The sequence below is a fragment of the Pristiophorus japonicus genome, chromosome 15 (genome assembly GCF_044704955.1).
Source record: "Pristiophorus japonicus isolate sPriJap1 chromosome 15, sPriJap1.hap1, whole genome shotgun sequence".
Lineage (NCBI taxonomy): Eukaryota > Metazoa > Chordata > Chondrichthyes > Pristiophoridae > Pristiophorus > Pristiophorus japonicus.
The window spans coordinates 30,102,440-30,121,049 of record NC_091991.1 but is presented as its reverse complement, the minus strand read 5'-3'; the positions used below and the strand labels follow the sequence as shown (position 1 = coordinate 30,121,049).

At 47.3% G+C, this 18,610-nt stretch overlaps 1 protein-coding gene across 6 annotated transcripts in view; it reads left to right on the top strand.

Moving 5' to 3' along the window:
- Positions 1-18,610, top strand: part of LOC139281436 (chemokine-like protein TAFA-2) — a 378,326-nt gene that overhangs the window by 130,447 nt on the left and 229,269 nt on the right. For 3 of the 6 annotated variants that reach the window (XR_011596876.1, XR_011596872.1, XM_070901600.1), the window contains exon 1: positions 5,739-5,842. The exons of the other annotated variants lie outside the window; for them this stretch is intronic. The gene's annotated coding sequence lies outside the window, so the exon portion shown is untranslated. Of the gene's footprint in view, positions 1-5,738; positions 5,843-18,610 lie in introns of those variants that run through there. 6 annotated transcript variants of the gene reach the window in all.

Here is an 18,610-nt window from a genome sequence, read left to right as displayed (position 1 = left end):
AACTGAATTTATATAATTATGAATCATTTGACATTCAGCATGTTCTAAGAGAATGAGTAAATTGGCCATACTCTTATTCTCAGTCCATTGATAAATGTAAGCTGAAGGTTATAATCCTAAAGTGGAGCATGAACTAGGAGACCTGGGGGTATATGTGTACAAATCATTGAATTGGCAGGGCAGGTTGAGAAGGCGGTTTAAAAAGTATATGTGATCCTGGGCTTTATAAATAGAGGCATAGAGTACAAAAGCAAGGAAGTTAGGATGAACCTTTATAAAACACTGGCTCGGCCTCAACTGGAGTATTGTGTTCAATTCTGGTCACCGCACTTTAGGAAGGATGTGAAGCCTTAGAGAGGGAGCAGAAAAGATTTATGAGAATTATTCCAGGGTTGAGGGACATCAATTACGTGGATAGACTAGAGAAGCTGGGGTTGTTCTCCTTAGAGCAGAGAAGATTGAGAGGAGGTTTTATAGAGGTGTTCAAAATCATGAGGGGTCTAGACAGAGTAGATAGAAAGAAACTGTTCCCATTGGCGGAAGTGTCATGAACCAGAGGACACAGATTTAAGGTGACTGGCAAAAGAACCAAAGGCGACATAAGAAAAAACTGTTTTACGCAGAGAGTGGTTAGGATCTGGAATGCATTGCCTGAAAGGGTGGTGGAGGCAGACTCATTCATGGCTTTCAAAAGGGAATTGAATAAGTACCTGAAGGAAAACAAATTGCAGGGCTATGGTGAAAGGGTGGGGAATAGGATTAGCTGAAGTGCTCTTGCAGAAAGCCGACAGGGGCTTGACGGGCCCAATGGCCTCCTAGAGTGTTGTAACCATTCCGTGATTCTATGATATACAAGATGGTGCTGCAGTTAGGAGTGATAGTTCACAAACCTGCTCCACAATGCCACCTTGTGGCCAGAGCCCACAACTACATCGTGACTGTTGACATAGCAAAATTGAATAGGAAATGTAGATAAGTTAATTTACAATGGCAAATGTTGATACAAGCGCGGTCAGAAATTGTGACAACAACAAGTAATGTTTGTGAACATGAAATCTGTGCCCTTTTTTAAAATGACATATTTATTGATAATTTTTATTTGTGCTGACATGGGAAAGTGTTACACAACAACAACAACTTGTAGTTACATAGCGCCTTTAACATAATAAAACATCCCAAGACTCTTCACAGGAATATAATAAGACAAAAAATTTGACACCGAGCCACATAGGAGAAATTAGAGCAGATGTAGGATTTAAGGAGCATCTTAAAGGAGGAAATGGAGATAGAGAGGCGGAGAGGTTTAGACAGGGAATTCCAGAGCTTAGGGCCTAGGCAACAGAAGGCACGGCCACCAATGGTTGAGCAATTATAATCAGGGATGCTCAAGAGGGCAGAATTAGAGGAGCACAGGTATCTCGGCAGTGGGGGGGAGGGGTGGGGGATGTTGTGGCTGAAGGAGATTACAGAGATAGGGAAGGGCGAGGCCATGGAGGGATTTGAAAACAAGGCTGAGAATTTTGAAATCGAAGCGTTGATTAACCGGGAGCCAATGTAGGTCAGCGAGTGCTGGGGTGATGGGTGAGCGGGACTTGGTGTGAGTTAAGACACGGGCAGCCAAATATGTTTAGATTATTTTAAACATTAACTTCTAGTCGCACTGATACTTCCAAGTCTTGTCCTTATGTGTTAAAACTAACTCACAGGTCTGAATATGAATTTCCATCCTTCCAAACAATTCTGCTGGAGTTTATCATGATTGGCCTTTACAAAACAATTTTCTTTTTATAAAGGGCTAACCTTCATAAATATATCTTATCATGGGACTAAAATTCCAAGTAATGGTAAAAATAGAAGAAAATCCATTACTACTTTGCACTGCCATATTGATTGGCCACATCTACTTCATATATAGAGAAAAATGTAGCCATTAATGGCGAAATTTGATTCATGTTTTAAATGTCATTCAGATTTTCCCAAATCTTGCAGGATGTCGTCGAGCTTTATGTTAAGAGATGATAATCGAGTAGATTTTTTTTTAAAGTATTCATTCACGGGATGCGTGCGTCGCTGGCAAGGCCAGCATTTATTGCCCATCCCTAATTGCCCTTGAGCCGCCTTCTCGAACCGCTGCAGTCCGTGTGGTGAAGGTCCTCCCACAGTGCTGACTTTGTCATAGGCAGTTTGGTTTCGTACAACTGAGTGGCTTGCTTGGCCATTTCAGAGGGCCTGAAGCCACATTATAGGCCCAGACCGGATAAAAATAGCAGATTTCCTTCCCTAAATAAACCAGATGGGTTTTTATGACAATCTGGTAGTTTCATCGTCACCGTTACTGATAATAGTTATTTAATTCCAGATCAATTTAATTAGCGGAATTTTATTTCCCAGCTGTCATGATGGGATTCTGAACTCACGTCTCTGGATTACTAGTTCAGTAACATAGCCACTATGCTACCGTTCCCCTACATCAATTAATAATACTGAACTCATGTCTCCTTATTGCATTCCTAATTCGAAGTTTTCAATTAATGTCCAATTAGACGGTAATTGTTATAATGTTTTGACGATACAGTCTTTAAGTAAAACTAAAACTAGGTTTGCAGTTTAACAGGGATAATTCAATGCTGACCTCTCAAAGGGCAGGGAATAAGCAAAGCACTAACAAGGGAGTTACTTGAATGTCATGCTATCAATGAGATGTAAACTATAGTCAGCAAAGCCATGTAGAGGAGGAAACACCACCGTTAATGAGTCCTACAAGAACAGTGACGAGGAAGCAGAGACTTGTAGGTCTGGAGAACTAATCAAAAACATTTGAGCAGCAGTTTGTAGGCAATGCTAAGAGAAAAGTGCAGGTAAAGCTGAAAAGGGGAAAAAAATGAACTGGACTATGTAGACAAAGATGTCTTCACGAAAAGCAATGTGACTGAAGAGAATGAGCTGGAAAGCTATAGGGCCGAATTTTTGTCTTTTTTGTTTTCAGGGAGATAATGGCGGCGGGGCGGGAGAGTTGGCCGGAAATAGTCTGCGCTTTAGTATGTAAGTTTGGGCATCAGGGCCCTGTGTCAGGGGGCGTTGTACACTTTTCGTAGCGCAAGGTTGGGAAACTCGTGAATTAAATTGCCAGGCCGTGTTTGCCCCGAGCGAGGCCTGGATGGGTGGGCGTGGGGGGGGAGTCGGGGGGAGTCGGGGGGGGGGGGGGGGGGCCGGGGGTGGAGCGGGCGGGGCAGGAGGAAACTTTAAAAAAAAACACACAAAAACATTCCTAAAACATTGCCCACACCACCGTAACACAAATCGTACAAAAAATTAAAACAAAAAACACTCGCACTTACCTTCGGAGTACTTTATCTTCCTCTCCACCGCCGGCATGGCAGGACCCTCTGATTTCCCCAGGCGGTCATTGCGAGGCGCACCGCTGGGCGGGCGGATCAGGCAGAAGCTCAATCTTGCACCGGTGTTGCAATTAGAGGCATTGTACACCCAGCGGTGCTGCTTAGCGCCGCTGCAAAACACGACCGGAGGATCGCAGCGGGGCACAGGAGACCTGAACACCGCTACCTTTCATACCGCTCCCGGGTTCAACCCCGAGCGCAACGAACCAGAAAACCCAGCTCATTAACTTTTAGTGTCAGGAGGGAGAAAATAAAGGAATGAAACCTGGCCATGAACAGGTGTGTGACTGTAGATCCCCCAAAGACAATTGAAGAATTCAGGAAATTCTTTGAAGCCCGACATTCCTCAGAATTAGCGATGAATTGGAGTAGAGATTTACCTTCACCGCCTGGGTGGTAATCTAGCAGAGTGGATCGCCTGCCCATCATATAACCTGCCCGATATTCATTCCATTGGTAAAGGGTAGACGACTGGTCCACCAGATGAAAATCTACCTCATAGATTCCTGCCAAAATTGAGCTTGGCTATGTTCATGGCCATAGGGAATGCAAGATATTGTCAGAAATGTTTGCCTCCCACTTGGAAGGTGTGCTAAGCTACCTGCCTGAAAGTGAACCAGGCATATCCTGTAAGCGGGAGATGCGCAACTTGTCAACCCAACCATCGCAAACTCACTTCATGCTGCAAAGGCCTGCGAGCAGGTTGAGAATTACGATCTGCTACACTGCCCTTGATTCTGGATCTCGGTCACATTCCGAGGATGAATCCAAGCTCTATACTCAGTCCCTGAGGCACCGTGGAGGCTGGGAGGCCTGCAAACAAGAAGTCGGAAGCAAATTACTCTGGAGTAAGCAATGCTCAGGTGTTCTTTCTCTTCTTGTTTTCGGTCCCGGCCACAAACTCCGTTCCCCGACCACTGACTCCATCCCTCTCCCCAACTTCTGTCTGAGGCTGAGCCAGACTGTTCGCAACTTTGGTGTCATATTTGACCCTGACATGAGCTTTCGACCACATATCCACAGCATAACTAAGAGCGCCTATTTCCACCTCCGTAACATCGCCTGTCTCCGTCCTTGCCTCAGCTCATCCTCCCTCATTCGTGCCTTTGTTACCTCTATTTGTGACTATTCCGACGCACTCCTGGCTGGCCTCATATTCTACCCCACGTAAACTAGAGGTGATCCAAGACTCAACTGCCCGTGTCCTAACTCGTATCAAATCCTACTCATCCATCACCCCTGCACTCGCTGACCTACATTGGCTCCCGGTTAAGGAATGCCTCGATTTCAAAATTCTCATCCTTGTTTACAAATCCCTCCAAGGCCTCGCCCCACAACCCCCCGAGATATTTGCGCTCCTCTAATTCTGCCCTCCTGAGCATCCCTGATTATAATCACTCAATCATTGGTGGCCGTGTCTTTTGCTTAAACCTCTCCTCCTCTCTTTCCTCTTTCAAGACGCTCCTTAAAACATACCTCTTTGACCAAGCTTTTGGTCACTTGCATTAATTTCCACTTAAGCGGTTTGGTGTCAAATTTTTATCGCATAGCACTCCTATGAAGCACCTTGGGACGTTTCATTATGTTAAAGGCGCTATATAAATACAAGTTGTTGTTGTTGTTCTGAGAGTCTTAGGAAGGGATGTGTCACTTTGGGATACTAAATGAGCTGAACAAAATGAAAATAAAGGTGCACTTTCTGAGTCAGCCAATGATTGCAGTACTAATAAGATGGAGGTATCCTCCAGCTTCACTGTGGGGAGGACCAATTCCCTCAAGATAGACACCTCCCCTGGTGGGGCCAAAGATCATCTCATTACTGCCCCATTTTTAGGTATTAAACGGGTGGTAGTGGGACAATCTTTTTTTAATGGCGCCGTACTGTTGGAGGTCTACCTTTTTCGATTTTTGGGCCGACCTTGATTTAGGTGGTCAGCGCTCTTGCCGATGGGGGCCACATTAATATATTTAAATAGGGCTCATATGATGCAGTTAGGACTGCGATGTAATTATAGTGTCAGTTAGTGCTGGCTGTGCCCACCCACAACCCCACGGGCGCTGCAAGACAGGAGGTGGCCATTTGCAGCACGACTGAAAGGGATCATAAGCTGCCATTGATTAAAGCTGGAAGCATGCCTGGCATTACATTTTGCTTCATTCGTTTTTTGCGGGGGGGTTTAAACACTTTCCGTTCCTCTCCACCTCAGTTTTCACCCTGCAGGGACGGCAATGGCGGCGGTGAACTCTTCTGGGCAGGTGGCGAGCTTCCAGCGCCCCGCAGGGGGTTTTGGGGCCAGTGTCGGCAGGGCGTGGAGCATTGCTGCCCGGTAGAGTTGAGCCGGTGTGCAACGCCCCTGGTTGAGTCACCAGCTCGCTGTTTGATTCCCGCCCGACCCGTACACTCCGCAGCGCGCCGTCCTGGGACCGTCTGTGGAAACAGTGAGGTAAGTAATGTCCACCTCAGGTGAGTGCGATTGTTTTTTACTTTTCCGATTTATGTTGTGGTGGCGAGGGCTATGTTTTGGGAATATTTCAGGTGGGTTTTTTTCAAGTTTTTTTCTCTCCCCAGGCCTCTCTCAGAGCGCTTCTGGGCCGGCTCTTTAGCTCGGGATTTTCGCATGCTCAGCCGGCCTAGCGCCCGAAGAGAGGTGTACAATGCCTCCCTTAGCGCTCCGTCCCACACTCAGGGCCTAGCTGCCCAATTTTGATGACTGAGGCGCAAACTTTACCGCCCTGCCGCCATTACCGCCCCGAAATCAGCAAAGCCGAAAATCCAGCCCATTAAGCCGAATTTAAGTTTAACCTCCTTGTTGCTTGGTATGCCATTTATAATTCCCTGCTGTTTAAATATGCAGCTGCATTGAAGTAGGATCTTTTCAGCCCTTTAAGGTGCTGATGTAGACCCACATCAGTTTATGCTCCACCGATTTCCCATTCTCCCAAAGGGTGAGCTGCTTCTACGCAGCTGGAAGCTCCTCTGTTCAAATTGACCACGAAAATTGACTGGGCCTCCTGCCAAAGTCATCACGAAACATAGAAACATAGAAATCAGGTGCAGGAGTAGGCCATTCGGCCCTTAGAGCCTGCACCGCCATTCAATAAAATCATGGCTGATCATTCAACCTGAGTACCCCTTTCCTGCTTTCTCTCCATACCCTTTGATCCCTTTGGCCGTTATGGCCATATCTAACTCCCTTTTCAAAATATCTAACAAACTGGCCTCAACAACTTTCTGCGGTAGAGAATTCCACAGGTTAATCACTCTCTGAGTGAAGAAGTTAATATGTCCTTACTATGCAGTATAAATGCACACGAGGCCCATACTTGAGAGAAGGTCACTATGTGACTAGTAACATTTATTAGCCAGCACTGAAGTGAAGAAGGTGGGTGGAGCTTCCCCTTTTATACCTGAAAGTCCAGGTTAGGAGTGTCTCCCACAAGTTCACCACCTAGTGGTCAGTGTTCTCACGGTGTACAACTTAGGTCAGTTTATACATGGGTTACAATGACAATTAAATACATGACATCACCTCCCCCCCAAAGTCTTATTGGGATCACAGGTTAAGTCTCTCTGGTAGTTTATGCTCCCTTGTAGAGCGCCTGAGTTGGGGCTCCGGTTGTTGGGCGCTGGCCTGAGTGTCTGCTGTTTGCGGTGCCTCAGGCCTGTCCGGACTGCCCACAGTGACTGGGCTCTCCTCCACTTGGTTCTGGTGTTCGGTCACCTGTGGTGGAGTGAACTCTACATTGTGTTCTTCCTCTGCTTCTTCTATGGGGTTGCTGAACCTCCTTTTTGTTTGATCCACGTATTTGCGGCAGATTTGTCCATTGGTAAGTTTAGCTACCAGAATCCCCTTCCCCTCTTTGGCAATCACAGTGCCTGCGAGCCATTTGGGCCCTGCAGCGTAGTTGAGGACAAAGACAGGGTCATTGACATCAATGCATCGCGCCCTCGCATTCCCGTCATGGTAGTCACATTGTGACTGGCGCCTGCTCTCAACAATTTCTTTCATGGTGGGGTGTATAAGGGATAACCTGGTTTTGAGCGTCCTTTTCATTAGCAGCTCTGCGGGTGGTTGGGATCGATTGGCCAACAGGAGGCATGATAAGCGGCTTTGTAGGGAACCCCCTTGGAGTCTGAGCATCCCCTGTTCGATTATCTGCACTGCTCGTTCCGCCTGGCCGTTTGAGGCCGGCTTGAACAGTGCCGTTCTGACATGGTTGATACCATTTCCTGTCATGAAGTCCTGGAATTCAATGCTTGTAAAGCACGGGCCATTGTCGCTGACCAAGACGTCCAGTAGACCACGAGCGGCGAACATTGCCCGTAGACTTTCTACCGTGGCAGAGGATGTGCTTGAATTGAGAATGTCACACTCGATCCATTTGGAGTAGGCGTCTAATACAACCAAAAACATTTTTCCCATGAAAGGACCTGCGTAGTCCACATGGATGCGTGACCATGGCTTGGCGGGCCAGGACCAGGGGCTAAGGAGGGCTTCCCTGGGCGCATTGCCCAGCTCGGCACACGTGTTGCATCTGCGAACACAAAGTTCCAGATCTGCATCTATCCCTGGCCACCAAATGTGTGACCTGGCAATTGCCTTCATCATGACAATGCCCGAGTGCTCATTATGGAGTTCTCTGATGAACACCTCTCTGCCCATCTGATGCATGACTTCTCGGTTTCCTCACAGAAGGCAATCGGCCTGAATCGAGAGTTCACCCTTGCGCCTGTGAAATGGTTTAAATTCCCCAGGGCATGCCCCGTACGTGGCTGCCCAGTCCCCATTCATGACACAAAATGAAAGGGATAGACAAGATAGAGGCAGAGAGGTTGTTTCCACTGGTCGGGGAGACTAAAACTAGAGGGCACAGCCTCAAAATACGGGGGAGCCAATTTAAAACCGAGTTGAGAAGGAATTTTTTCTCCCAGAGGTTTGTGAATCTGTGGAATTCTCTGCCCAAGGAAGCAGTTGAGGCAAGCTCATTGAATGTATTCAAATCACAGGTAGATAGATTTTTACCCAATAAGGGAATTAAGGGTTACGGGGAGCGGGCGGGTAAGTGGAGCTGAGTCCACGACCAGATCAGCCATGATCGTGTTGAATGGCGGAACAGGCTCGAGGGGCTAGATGGTCAACTCCTGTTCCTAATTCTTATGTTCTTATGTTCTTATTTCTTGATTAAAGACAGTAGCGGGTCTCTATTTGTCCAGACTTTGATCTGACGGGCTGTCACGGGTGAGCCTTCGCTTTCGAAAGCTTCAACAGCTATGACCATCTCAGTAGCATGCTCGGTTGCCCCCTCGGTAGTGGCTAGTGGGAGCCTGCTGAGTGCATCGGCGCAGTTTTCAGTGCCCGGTCAGTGCCAAATTGTATACTCATAGGCGGCTAACGTGAGTGCCCACCTCTGTTTGCGGGCCGACGCATTTGCATTTATGGCCTTGTTGTCGGCCAAAAGGGACGTTAGGGGTTTGTGATCTGTCTCCAGCTCAAATTTCCTGCCAAACAGGTACTGGTGCATTTTTTTTACTGGATATACGCACGCAAGCGCTTCCTTTTCTACCATTTCGTAGCCCCTTTCTGCCTGGGACAGACTTCTGGAGGCATAAGCTACCGGCTGTAACTGACCCTTGGCATTAACATGCTGCAACACACACCCGACCCCATAGGACGAAGCATCGCACGTTAAAACAAGTTTCTTACATGGGTCATATAGCGTTAACAGATTGTTGGAGCATAACAAATTGCATGCTCTATCAAAAGCCCTTTCCTGGCTGTCCCCCCAGACCCACTCGCGACCTTTGCGTAGAAGCACATGTAGCGGCTCTAACAGCTGCTCAATTTGGGAAGAAAGTTATCAAAATCGTTCAGGAACCCCAGGAACGAATGCAGCTCTGTCGTGTTACGGGGTCTGGGTGCTCTCTGAATCACTTCCATTTTGGACGCAGTAGGTCTGATCCCATCTGTTGCTACCCTCATCCCCAGGAATTCTACCTCTGGAGCTAGGAAGACGCACTTCGCCTTTTTCAATCGCAGACCTACCCGTTCCAGTCTGCGTAGCATTTCCTCCAGGTTGTGGAGGTGTTCATCAGTATCGCAACCCGTGCTTAGGATGTCGTCTTGAAAAACCACCGTCCTTGGAATCGACTTGAGGAGGCTTTCCATATTTCATTGAAAGATCGCGGTGGCTGAGCGAATCCCGAACGGACATCTGTTGTACTCAAACAATCCTTTGTGTGTCGTGATGGTGGTCAGCTTCTTCGACTCACTCACCTGCTCCTGGGTCATGTAAGCTGAGGTCAGGTCCAATTTTGAAAAAAGTTTGCCACCGGATAACATCGCAAAGAGGTCCTCCGCTCTCGGTAGCGGGTACTGGTCTTGGAGTGACACCCGATTGATGGTGGCCTTGTAATCACCGCATATCCTGACTGACCCATCCGCCTTGAGCACCGGCACAATTGGGCTTGCCCAGTCACTGAATTCGACTGGCGAGATGATGCCTTCCCTCAACAGGCGGTCCAATTCGCCTTCTATCTTTTCCCGCATCACGTATGGCACCGCTCTGGCCTTGTGGTGTATTGGCCTGGTGTCCGGATTTATGTGAATCACTACCTTGGTCCCCATGAAAGTGCCAATGCCGGGTTGAAATAGTGAGTCAAATTTGTCCAGGACCTGTGAGCATGATATTCGCTCCACAGAAGAAATTGCATTGACATCGCCCCATTTCCAGTTCATGACAGCAAGCCAACTCCTCCCCTTCAGTGCGGGACCATCCCCCGGGACAATCCAGAATGGCAACCTGTTCTCCGAATCTTTGTAGGTCACGACTACTGTGGCGCTGCCTAGCACCGGAATGATCTCCTTTGTATATGTCTATAGCTGTGCCTCAATCGGCAATAATTTTTGGCCTCTTGGCTTTGGACGCCCACAACTTGTCGAACTGTTTGACACTCATCAGGGACTGGCTGGCCCCGGTGAATAGCTCCATTGATACTGGGATGCCATTGAGGAGCACTTTCATCATTATCGGTGGCGTCCTGGTATATGAACTGTATATGTGCTCCACCTGAACTCGCTGAACTTCAGCTTCCAGCAGTTTCTCCCAGTGTCCATTTGGCCTCGTAGGGCTTACATCGGGCCTGTCCTCCTTGTACATCAACCTGGTTGCAGGATTCCTGCACATACGTGCCAAGTGACCGCTGATGTTGCAGTTTCTGCAGGTATATTGCTGATACCTGCAAGTTCTGGCTGTGTGTTTGCCTCCACACCTCCAACATGGGCCGTTGTTGGAAACAAAAGGTCCATTGCCAGTCGATCGTCTCTGACTGTCTCTTTAACTGTCCTTAAACGCACCATTGACAGGTGTTGATGGCCCCATTACTGGCCGCATTGTCCCTTGCGATGGCATGAATCGCCCGTTCAGCTAGCCATTGTCTCTGTTGAATTCCCTCTTTGGGTTCGACTACATGTTCGGGCATGTCCGATTGCCCCTGTCTGCCTGGAGAACTGTGTGCTGCATTAACAATGTTGACTCCCTGTCCATTTGCTGCATTAAAACCAAGATTTTTGTCAAACATCATTCTGGTCACTTCCTCCCCTGAGATAAATGTCTGGGCCATCAAAGCAGCCGTTTCCAAGGTCAAGTCTTTGGTCTCAATCAATTTCCTGAAAACCCCAGCGTGCCCGATGCCCTCAATAAAAAAGTCTCGCAGCATCTCGGCTCTGCATGCATCTGGAAACTTACATAGACTCGCCAGTCACCGGAGGTCTGCCACGAAGTCTGGAACGCTTTGCCCTTCTCGCCGCCGGTGCATGTAAAGCCGGTGTCTCGCCATGTGCATGCTGCTCGCCGGTTTAAAGTGTTCCCTGATCAACTTACTGAGCTGTTCAAAAGTCTTGTCCGCCAGCTTCTCTGGTGCTAGAAAGTCCTTCATCAGGGAGTACGTCCTGGATCCACAAACCGTCAAGAGATGAGCCCTGCGTTTGTCGGCCGAATCCTGTCCCAGTCATTCCTTAGTGACGAAACATTGCTGTAGTCTCTCAATAAAGTCATCCCAATCATCACCAACAAAGTACCTCTCGTCTGTGCTGCTAGTGGCCATGCTCGCGTGGTTTAAATCCCAGTTTCTCGTCGCCAATAATATGTTCTTACTATACAGTACAAATGTACACGAGGCCCATACTTGAGAGAAGGTCACACTGTGGCCAGTTGCCTTTATTAGCCAGCACTGAAGTGAAGAAGGTGCTTGGAGCTTCCCCTTTTATACCTGAAAGTCCAGGTTAGGAGTGTCTCCCACAAGTTCACCACCTAGTGGTCAGTGTTCTCACGGTGTACAACTTAGGTCAGTTTATACATGGGTTACAATGACAGTTGAATACATGACAGAAGTTTCTCCTCATCTTGGTCTTAAATGCCTTACCCTTTATTCTTAGACTGTGACCCCTGGTTCTGGAACTCACCAGCAACGGAAACATTCTTCCTGCCTCCAAGCTGTCCAATCCTATCAAAATTTTATATGTTTCTATGAGATCCCCTCTCATTCTTCTAAACTCCAGTGGATACAAGTCCAGTCGATCCAATCTCTCCTCATATGTCAGTCCTGCCATCCCGGGAATCAGTCTGGTGAACCTTCGCTGGACTCGCTTAATAGCAAGAACGTCCTTCCTCAGATTAGGAGACCAAAACTGAACACAATATTCTAGGTGTGGCCTCACCAAGGCTCTGTACAACTGCAGTAAGAACTCCCTGCTCCTATACTCAAATCCTCTAGCTGTGAAGGCCAACATGCCATTTGCCTTCTTCACCGCCTGCTGTACCTGCATGCCAACCTTCAATGACTGATGTACCATGACACCCAGGTCTCGTTGCACCTCCCCTTTTCCTAATCTGTCACCATTCAGATAATATTCTGTCTTCCTATTTTTGCCACCAAAGTGGATAACCTCACATTTATCCACATTATACTGCATCTGCCATGCATTTGCCCACTCACCTAACCTGTCCAAGTCACCCTGCAGCCTCTAAGCATCCTCCTCACAGCTCACACTGCCACCCAGCTTAGTGTCATCTGTAAACTTGGAGATATTACCTTCAATTCCTTCACCTAAATCATTGATGTATATTGTAAATAGCTGGGGTCCCAGCACTGAACCCTGCGGCACCCCACTGGTCACTGCCTGCCATTTATTCCGACTCTCTGCTTCCTATCTGCCAACCAGTTTTCTATCCACGGCAATACATTACCCCCAATACCATGTGCTTTAATTTTGCACACTCATCTCTTGTGTGGGACTTTGTCAAAAGCCTTTTGAAAGTCCAAATACACTACATCCACTGGTTCTCTCTTGTCCACTCTACTAGTTACATCCTCAAAAGATTCCAGAAAATTCATCAAGCATGATTTGCCTTTCATAAATCCATGCTGACTTGGACCGATGCTGTCACTGCTTTCCAAATGCGCTGCTATTTCATCTTTAATAATTGATTCCACCATTTTCCCCACCACCGATGTCAGGCTAACTGGTCTATAATTACCCGCTTTCTCTCTCCCTCTCTTTTTAAAAAGTGGTGTTACATTAGCTATCCTCCAGTCCATAGGAACTGATCCAGAGTCAATAGAATGTTGAAAAATGATGACCAATGCATCCACTATTTCTAGGGCCACTTCTTTAACTACTCTGGGATGCAGCTTATCAGGCCCTGGTGATTTATTGGCCTTCAATCCCATCAATTTCCCTAACACAATTTCCTGATTAATAAGGATTTCTTTCAGTTCCTCCTTTTCGCGAGACCCTCGAACCCCTAATATTTCCGGAAGGTTATTTGTGTCACGGGATACAAAAATGAGCCCAAATTAAAAAAATTCATTCCTGGGATCTGGGCGTCGCTGGCAAGATCAGCATTTATTGCCAATCCCTAATTGCCCTTGAGAAGGTGGTGGTAAACCACCTTCTTGAACCACTGATGTAGCAGTTTGATACAATTGAGCGGCTTGCTAGGCCATTTCAGAGGGCAGTTAAGAGTCAACCACATTGCTGTGGGTCTGGAGTCACTTATAGGCCAGACCGGGTAAGGACAGAGGATTTCCTTCCCTGAAATACATTGGTGAACCAGATGGGTTTTTATGATAATCTGGTAGTTACATGGTAACCATTATTGACTCGAGCTTTTTATTCCAGATTTAGTTGTTTAATTAACTGAATTTAAATTCCCCAGCTGTCGTGGTGGGATTTGAATTCACATCTCCAAATCATTAGTCCAGCCCGCTGAATTACTAGTCCAGTAACATAACCACTCTGCTACCGTACCCTGTAAATTATGTATTCCCTTGCACCTTCACAAAAAAAGACAGGCTATTTAAGGCAGTCCAGAGAAGGGGAGGGTCAGGGAAGGGAGGGAAAAGACAGAGGACTGAGGCTGCAGAATGACCTTTCTTTGTGTGTACTCCAGACAGCAGTTGAAGTCTCTCCTCTCTTCGGCTAGGTGTTGTTATCGTGCATGTCATGTCAGGCCTTTCCTGAAATAGATTCAATTGTGGGGGAGAGGAGCACAACAACAACAACAACAACTTGCATTTATATAGCACCTGTAACGTTATAAAACATCCCAAAGTGCTTCACAGGAGAGTTATCAAACAAAATTTGACACTGGCACAAGGAGATATTAGAACAGAATTCGATAGGTTTTAACGAGCATCTTAAAGGAGGAGAGAGAGATTGAGAGGCAGAGAGGTTTAGGAAGGGAATTCCAGAGCTTAGGGCCTAGGTGGCTGAAGGCATGATGGTCAGTGGTAGAGTGATTAAAATCGGGAATGCTCAAGAGGCCAGAATTAGAGGAGTGCAGAGATCTCGGAGAGTCATATCCGCACCATCACTAAGGCTGCCTAGTTCCATCTCCGGAACATTGCTCAACTCCGTCCCTGCTTCAGATCATCCGCTGCTGAAACCCTCATCCATGCCTTTGTTACCTCTACACTTGACTATTCCAATGCACTCCTGGCTGGCCTCCCGCATTCGACCCTCTGTATACTTGAGGGGATCCAAAACTCGGCTGCCCGCGTCCTAACTCGCATCAAGTCCCGCTCATCCATCACCCCTGTGCTCGTTGACCTTCATTGTCTTCCGGTTGAACAGTGCCTCAATTTTCATTCTCATCCTTGTTTTCAAATCTCTCCATGGCCACGCCCTTACCTATCGCTGTAATCTCCTTCAACCCCACAACCCCCGAGATATGTGAGCTGCTCTAATTCGGCCCTCTTGAACATCCCTGATTAACGTCATTGCACCATTAGTGGCCGCGCCTTCTGTTGCCCGGGCTCTAAGCTCTGGAACTCCCTCCCTAAACCTCTCCGCCTCTCTACCTCTCTTTCCTTCTTTAAGCTACTCCTTAAAACCTACCTCTTGGACTAAGCTTTTGGTCATCTGCCCTAATATCGCCTTATGTGCCTTGGTGTCAAATTTTGTTTTAAAGCGCTCCTGTGAAGCGCCTTGAGACGTTTTACTACGTTAAAAGCGCTGCATAAATATAAGTTGTTGTTGTTGTTGGTAGTTGGCAGGCCGGAGGAGGTTACAAAGGTAGCGAGGAGGCGAGGCTATGGAAGGATTTGAAAACAAGGATGAGAATTTAAAATTTGAGGCGGTGCCGGATCGGGAGCCAATGTAGGTCAGCGAGCACAGAGGTGATGGGTGAGCGGGACTTGGTGCGAGTTAGTACACGGGGCAGCAGAGAAAGGATACGAGTATAAGGAGAAAGCTTTCTGGCAAATATAGAGAGAGAGAGAGAGAGAGAGAGGACCCTGGATAGTGCAATTGCTCTGGGCATATTGCTTAATTCAAAGAGGATGGTTTGGAAAGGGTTTGAGGTGGTACATAGACTTCTGAGCAACCCACAAAATCTCCCTGGAGAAGCCATGAATTTCGTGATACAGAGCTTTAAAGTGGTGTCATCCCAATAGCATGGTTTGCCTTGAGTAATATGAACGTAAAGTGCATGAAAAACGTTACCCCGGGGAAGGGAGCTTCATCTTTTATAAGCTCAGAAATAAATGCGGTCAGAAAAAGAACTTAAAGAAAATATTCACGGATCAGAGCAATTACAATGAAAACAATGGGAAAACAGGCACACAGTGCTGAAGGTAGAATGCTTCCTGGGGAAATACTACGTGAATGAAATTAACAACGTTCTCCCACTCTGTAATGAACCAAACATGTCCAAGATGCTTTGGGGTGTAGACCTGGATTCAGAGACAGATTCAATCCGATCGAATGCCTGTAAAATGCTCAGAGAGCGAACTGTAATCTTTGCCTCCAGCTTGCTCATCAGAGTGGTTAACTCCCATCGGAGAGACGAGTGACAGTTAAACAACTACGGATAAATGTAGGCGGGATTGCACAATGGGCAGCTCAATGGGAATCGTAGAATGGTTACAGCACGGAAGAAGGCCATTTGGCCCATTGATCCCGTGCCGGCTCTCAGCAAGAGCACCTCAGCCAGTTCCACTTCTCCCGCCCTTTCCCTGTAGCCCCGCAACATTTTTTTCCCTTCAATCCTTAGCATTGAAAAAAACAATTGAGTGATTTGTTGAGAAGAATTGATCACAGTGTTATCACTTCCTACTGCAGCTGTAAACACTGCATTGATTTACTTGGTAATCACATCTGACCTACGCTGGGCTAAACAAGTTGCAAAAACCCCCTGCCCTCAAGAAGTCTTGTTACTAGTCACAATGAAAAGAAAAAAAAGACTTGCATTTATGTAGCGCCTTTTAAGACTACCGGACATCTCAAAGCACCTTGCAGCCAATAAAATACTTTTGGAGTGCAGTCATTGTTGTACTGTGGGAAACGCAGCAGCCAATTTGTGCACAGAAAGCTCCCACAAATAGCAACGTGATAATGACCAGATAATCTGTTTTAGTTATGCTGATTGAGGGACAAATATTGCCCAGGACACCGGGGATAACTCCCCTGCTCTTCTTCAAAATAGTGTCATAGGATCTTTTACGTCCACCTGAGAGAGCAGACAGTTTAATGTCTCATCCGAAAGACAGCATTCTCTGACAGTACAGCACTCGCTCAGCACTGCACTGGGGTGTCAGCCTAGATTGCTTTGTGCTCAAGTCCCTGGACCTTCTGACATCAGAGGCGAGTGTGCGACCCACTGAGCCACAGCTGACACTGTAATAGGCGACATCTCTATTCTGCAACAAAGAAACATAAAAAATAGGTGCAGGAGTAGGCCATTCGGCCCTTCGAGCCTGCACCGCCATTCAATAAGATCATGGCTGATCATTCCCTCAGTACTCCTTTCCTGCTTTCTCTCCATACCCCTTGATCCCTTTAGCCGTAAGGGCCATATCTAACTCTCTCTTGAATAAATCCAATGAACTGGCATCAACAAATCTCTGCGGTAGGGAATTCCACAGGTTAACAACTCTCTGAGTGAAGAAGTTTCTCCTCATCTCAGTCCTAAATGGCCTACCCCTTATCCTAAGACTGTATCCCCTGGTTCCGGACTTCCCCAACATCAAGAACATTCTTCCCGCATCTAACCTGTCCAGTCCCATCAGAATCTTATATGTTTCTATGAGATCCCCTCTCATCCTTCTAAACTCCAGTGTATAAAGGCCCAGTTGACCCAGTCTCTCCTCATATGTCAATCCCGCCATCCTGGGAATCAGTCTGGTGAACCTTCGCTGCACTCCCTCAATAGCAAGAACGTCCTTCCTCAGATTAGGAGACCAAAACTGAACACAATATTCCAGGTGAGGTCTCACTAAGGCCCTGTACAACTGCAGTAAGACCTCCCTGCTCCTATACTCAAATCCCCTAGCTATGAAGGCCAACATACCATTTGCCTTCTTCACCGCCTGCTGTACCTGTATGCCAACTTTCAATGACTGATGAACCATGACACCCAGGTCTCATTGCACCTCCCCATTTCCTAATCTGCTGCCATTCAGATAATATTCTGCCTTCATGTTTTTGCCCCCAAAGTGGATAACCTCACATTTATCCACATTATACTGCATCTGTCATGCATTTGCCCACTCACCTAACCTTTCCAAGTCACTGTGCAGCCTCTTAGCATCCTCCTCACAGCTCGCACCGCCACCCAGTTTAGTGTCATCTGCAAACTTGGAGATATTACACTTAATTTCTTCATCTAAATCTTTAATGTATATTGTAAAGAACACCCATATACCAACAAGTGATGGAGTATTCGAGCCTTCTTTAGCAAGAAGCACAGAAACCCATCTCTTGGATCTGCATTCAGTACAGCTGACTTGACAAGGAAGCCCTGTGGCAGAGTATACGCTGTATAACCCTGCAGAGATGCAGCTGAGCATTTTGTCCTCAATAAGATATGACTGAGCAAATGCTGCTGCTGATGCTAAACAAATCATTTATTTTGTGCCAGTAACACAAGTGCTGCTGGAGCTACACCTCAACATTCAGTGGAAATCAAAGAAATCCTCTCAGAAAACCATCATCATCATCATAGGCAGTCCCTCGAAATTGAGGAAGACTTGCTTCCACTCCAAAAATGAGTTCTCAGGTGACTGTACAGTCCAATACGGGAATGACAGTCTCTGTCACAGGTGGGACAGACAGTGGTTGAGGGAAAGGGTGGGTGGGGAGCCTGGTTTGCCACACCCTCCTTTCGCTGTCTGCGCTCGTTTTCTGCATGCTCTCTGTGACGAGACTCGAGGTGCTCAGCGCCCTCCCGGATGCTCTTCCTCCACTTGAGCGGTCTTGAGCCAGGCATTCCCAGGTGCCGGTGGGGATGTTGCACTTTATCAAGGAGGCTTTGAGGGTGTCCTTAAAACGTTTCCTCTGCCCACCTGGGGCTCGCGTGCCGTGTAGGAGTTCCGAGTAGAGTGCTTGCTTTGGGAGTCTCGCATCGGGCATGCGGACAATGTGGCCTGCCCAACGGATCTGGTCGAGTGTGGTCAGTGCTTCGATGCTGGGGATGTCAGAAAACCATGAGTGAAGTGTCACACTATTGCCCCGCACCTGTGGAACTCTCTTCCAGTGGCATTGCCTGCAATCTGTATTAGAAACAGCAAATGCTGCCACTCAGCAGCTTAGGCACCATCCGTGGAGAGAGAACAAGGGTTAACGTTTCAGCTCTCATTGACCCTCATCGACCTGAAGCGTTAACACTGCTTCTCTCCCCACAGATGTCGCCTGACTTGCTGAGCGTTTGGC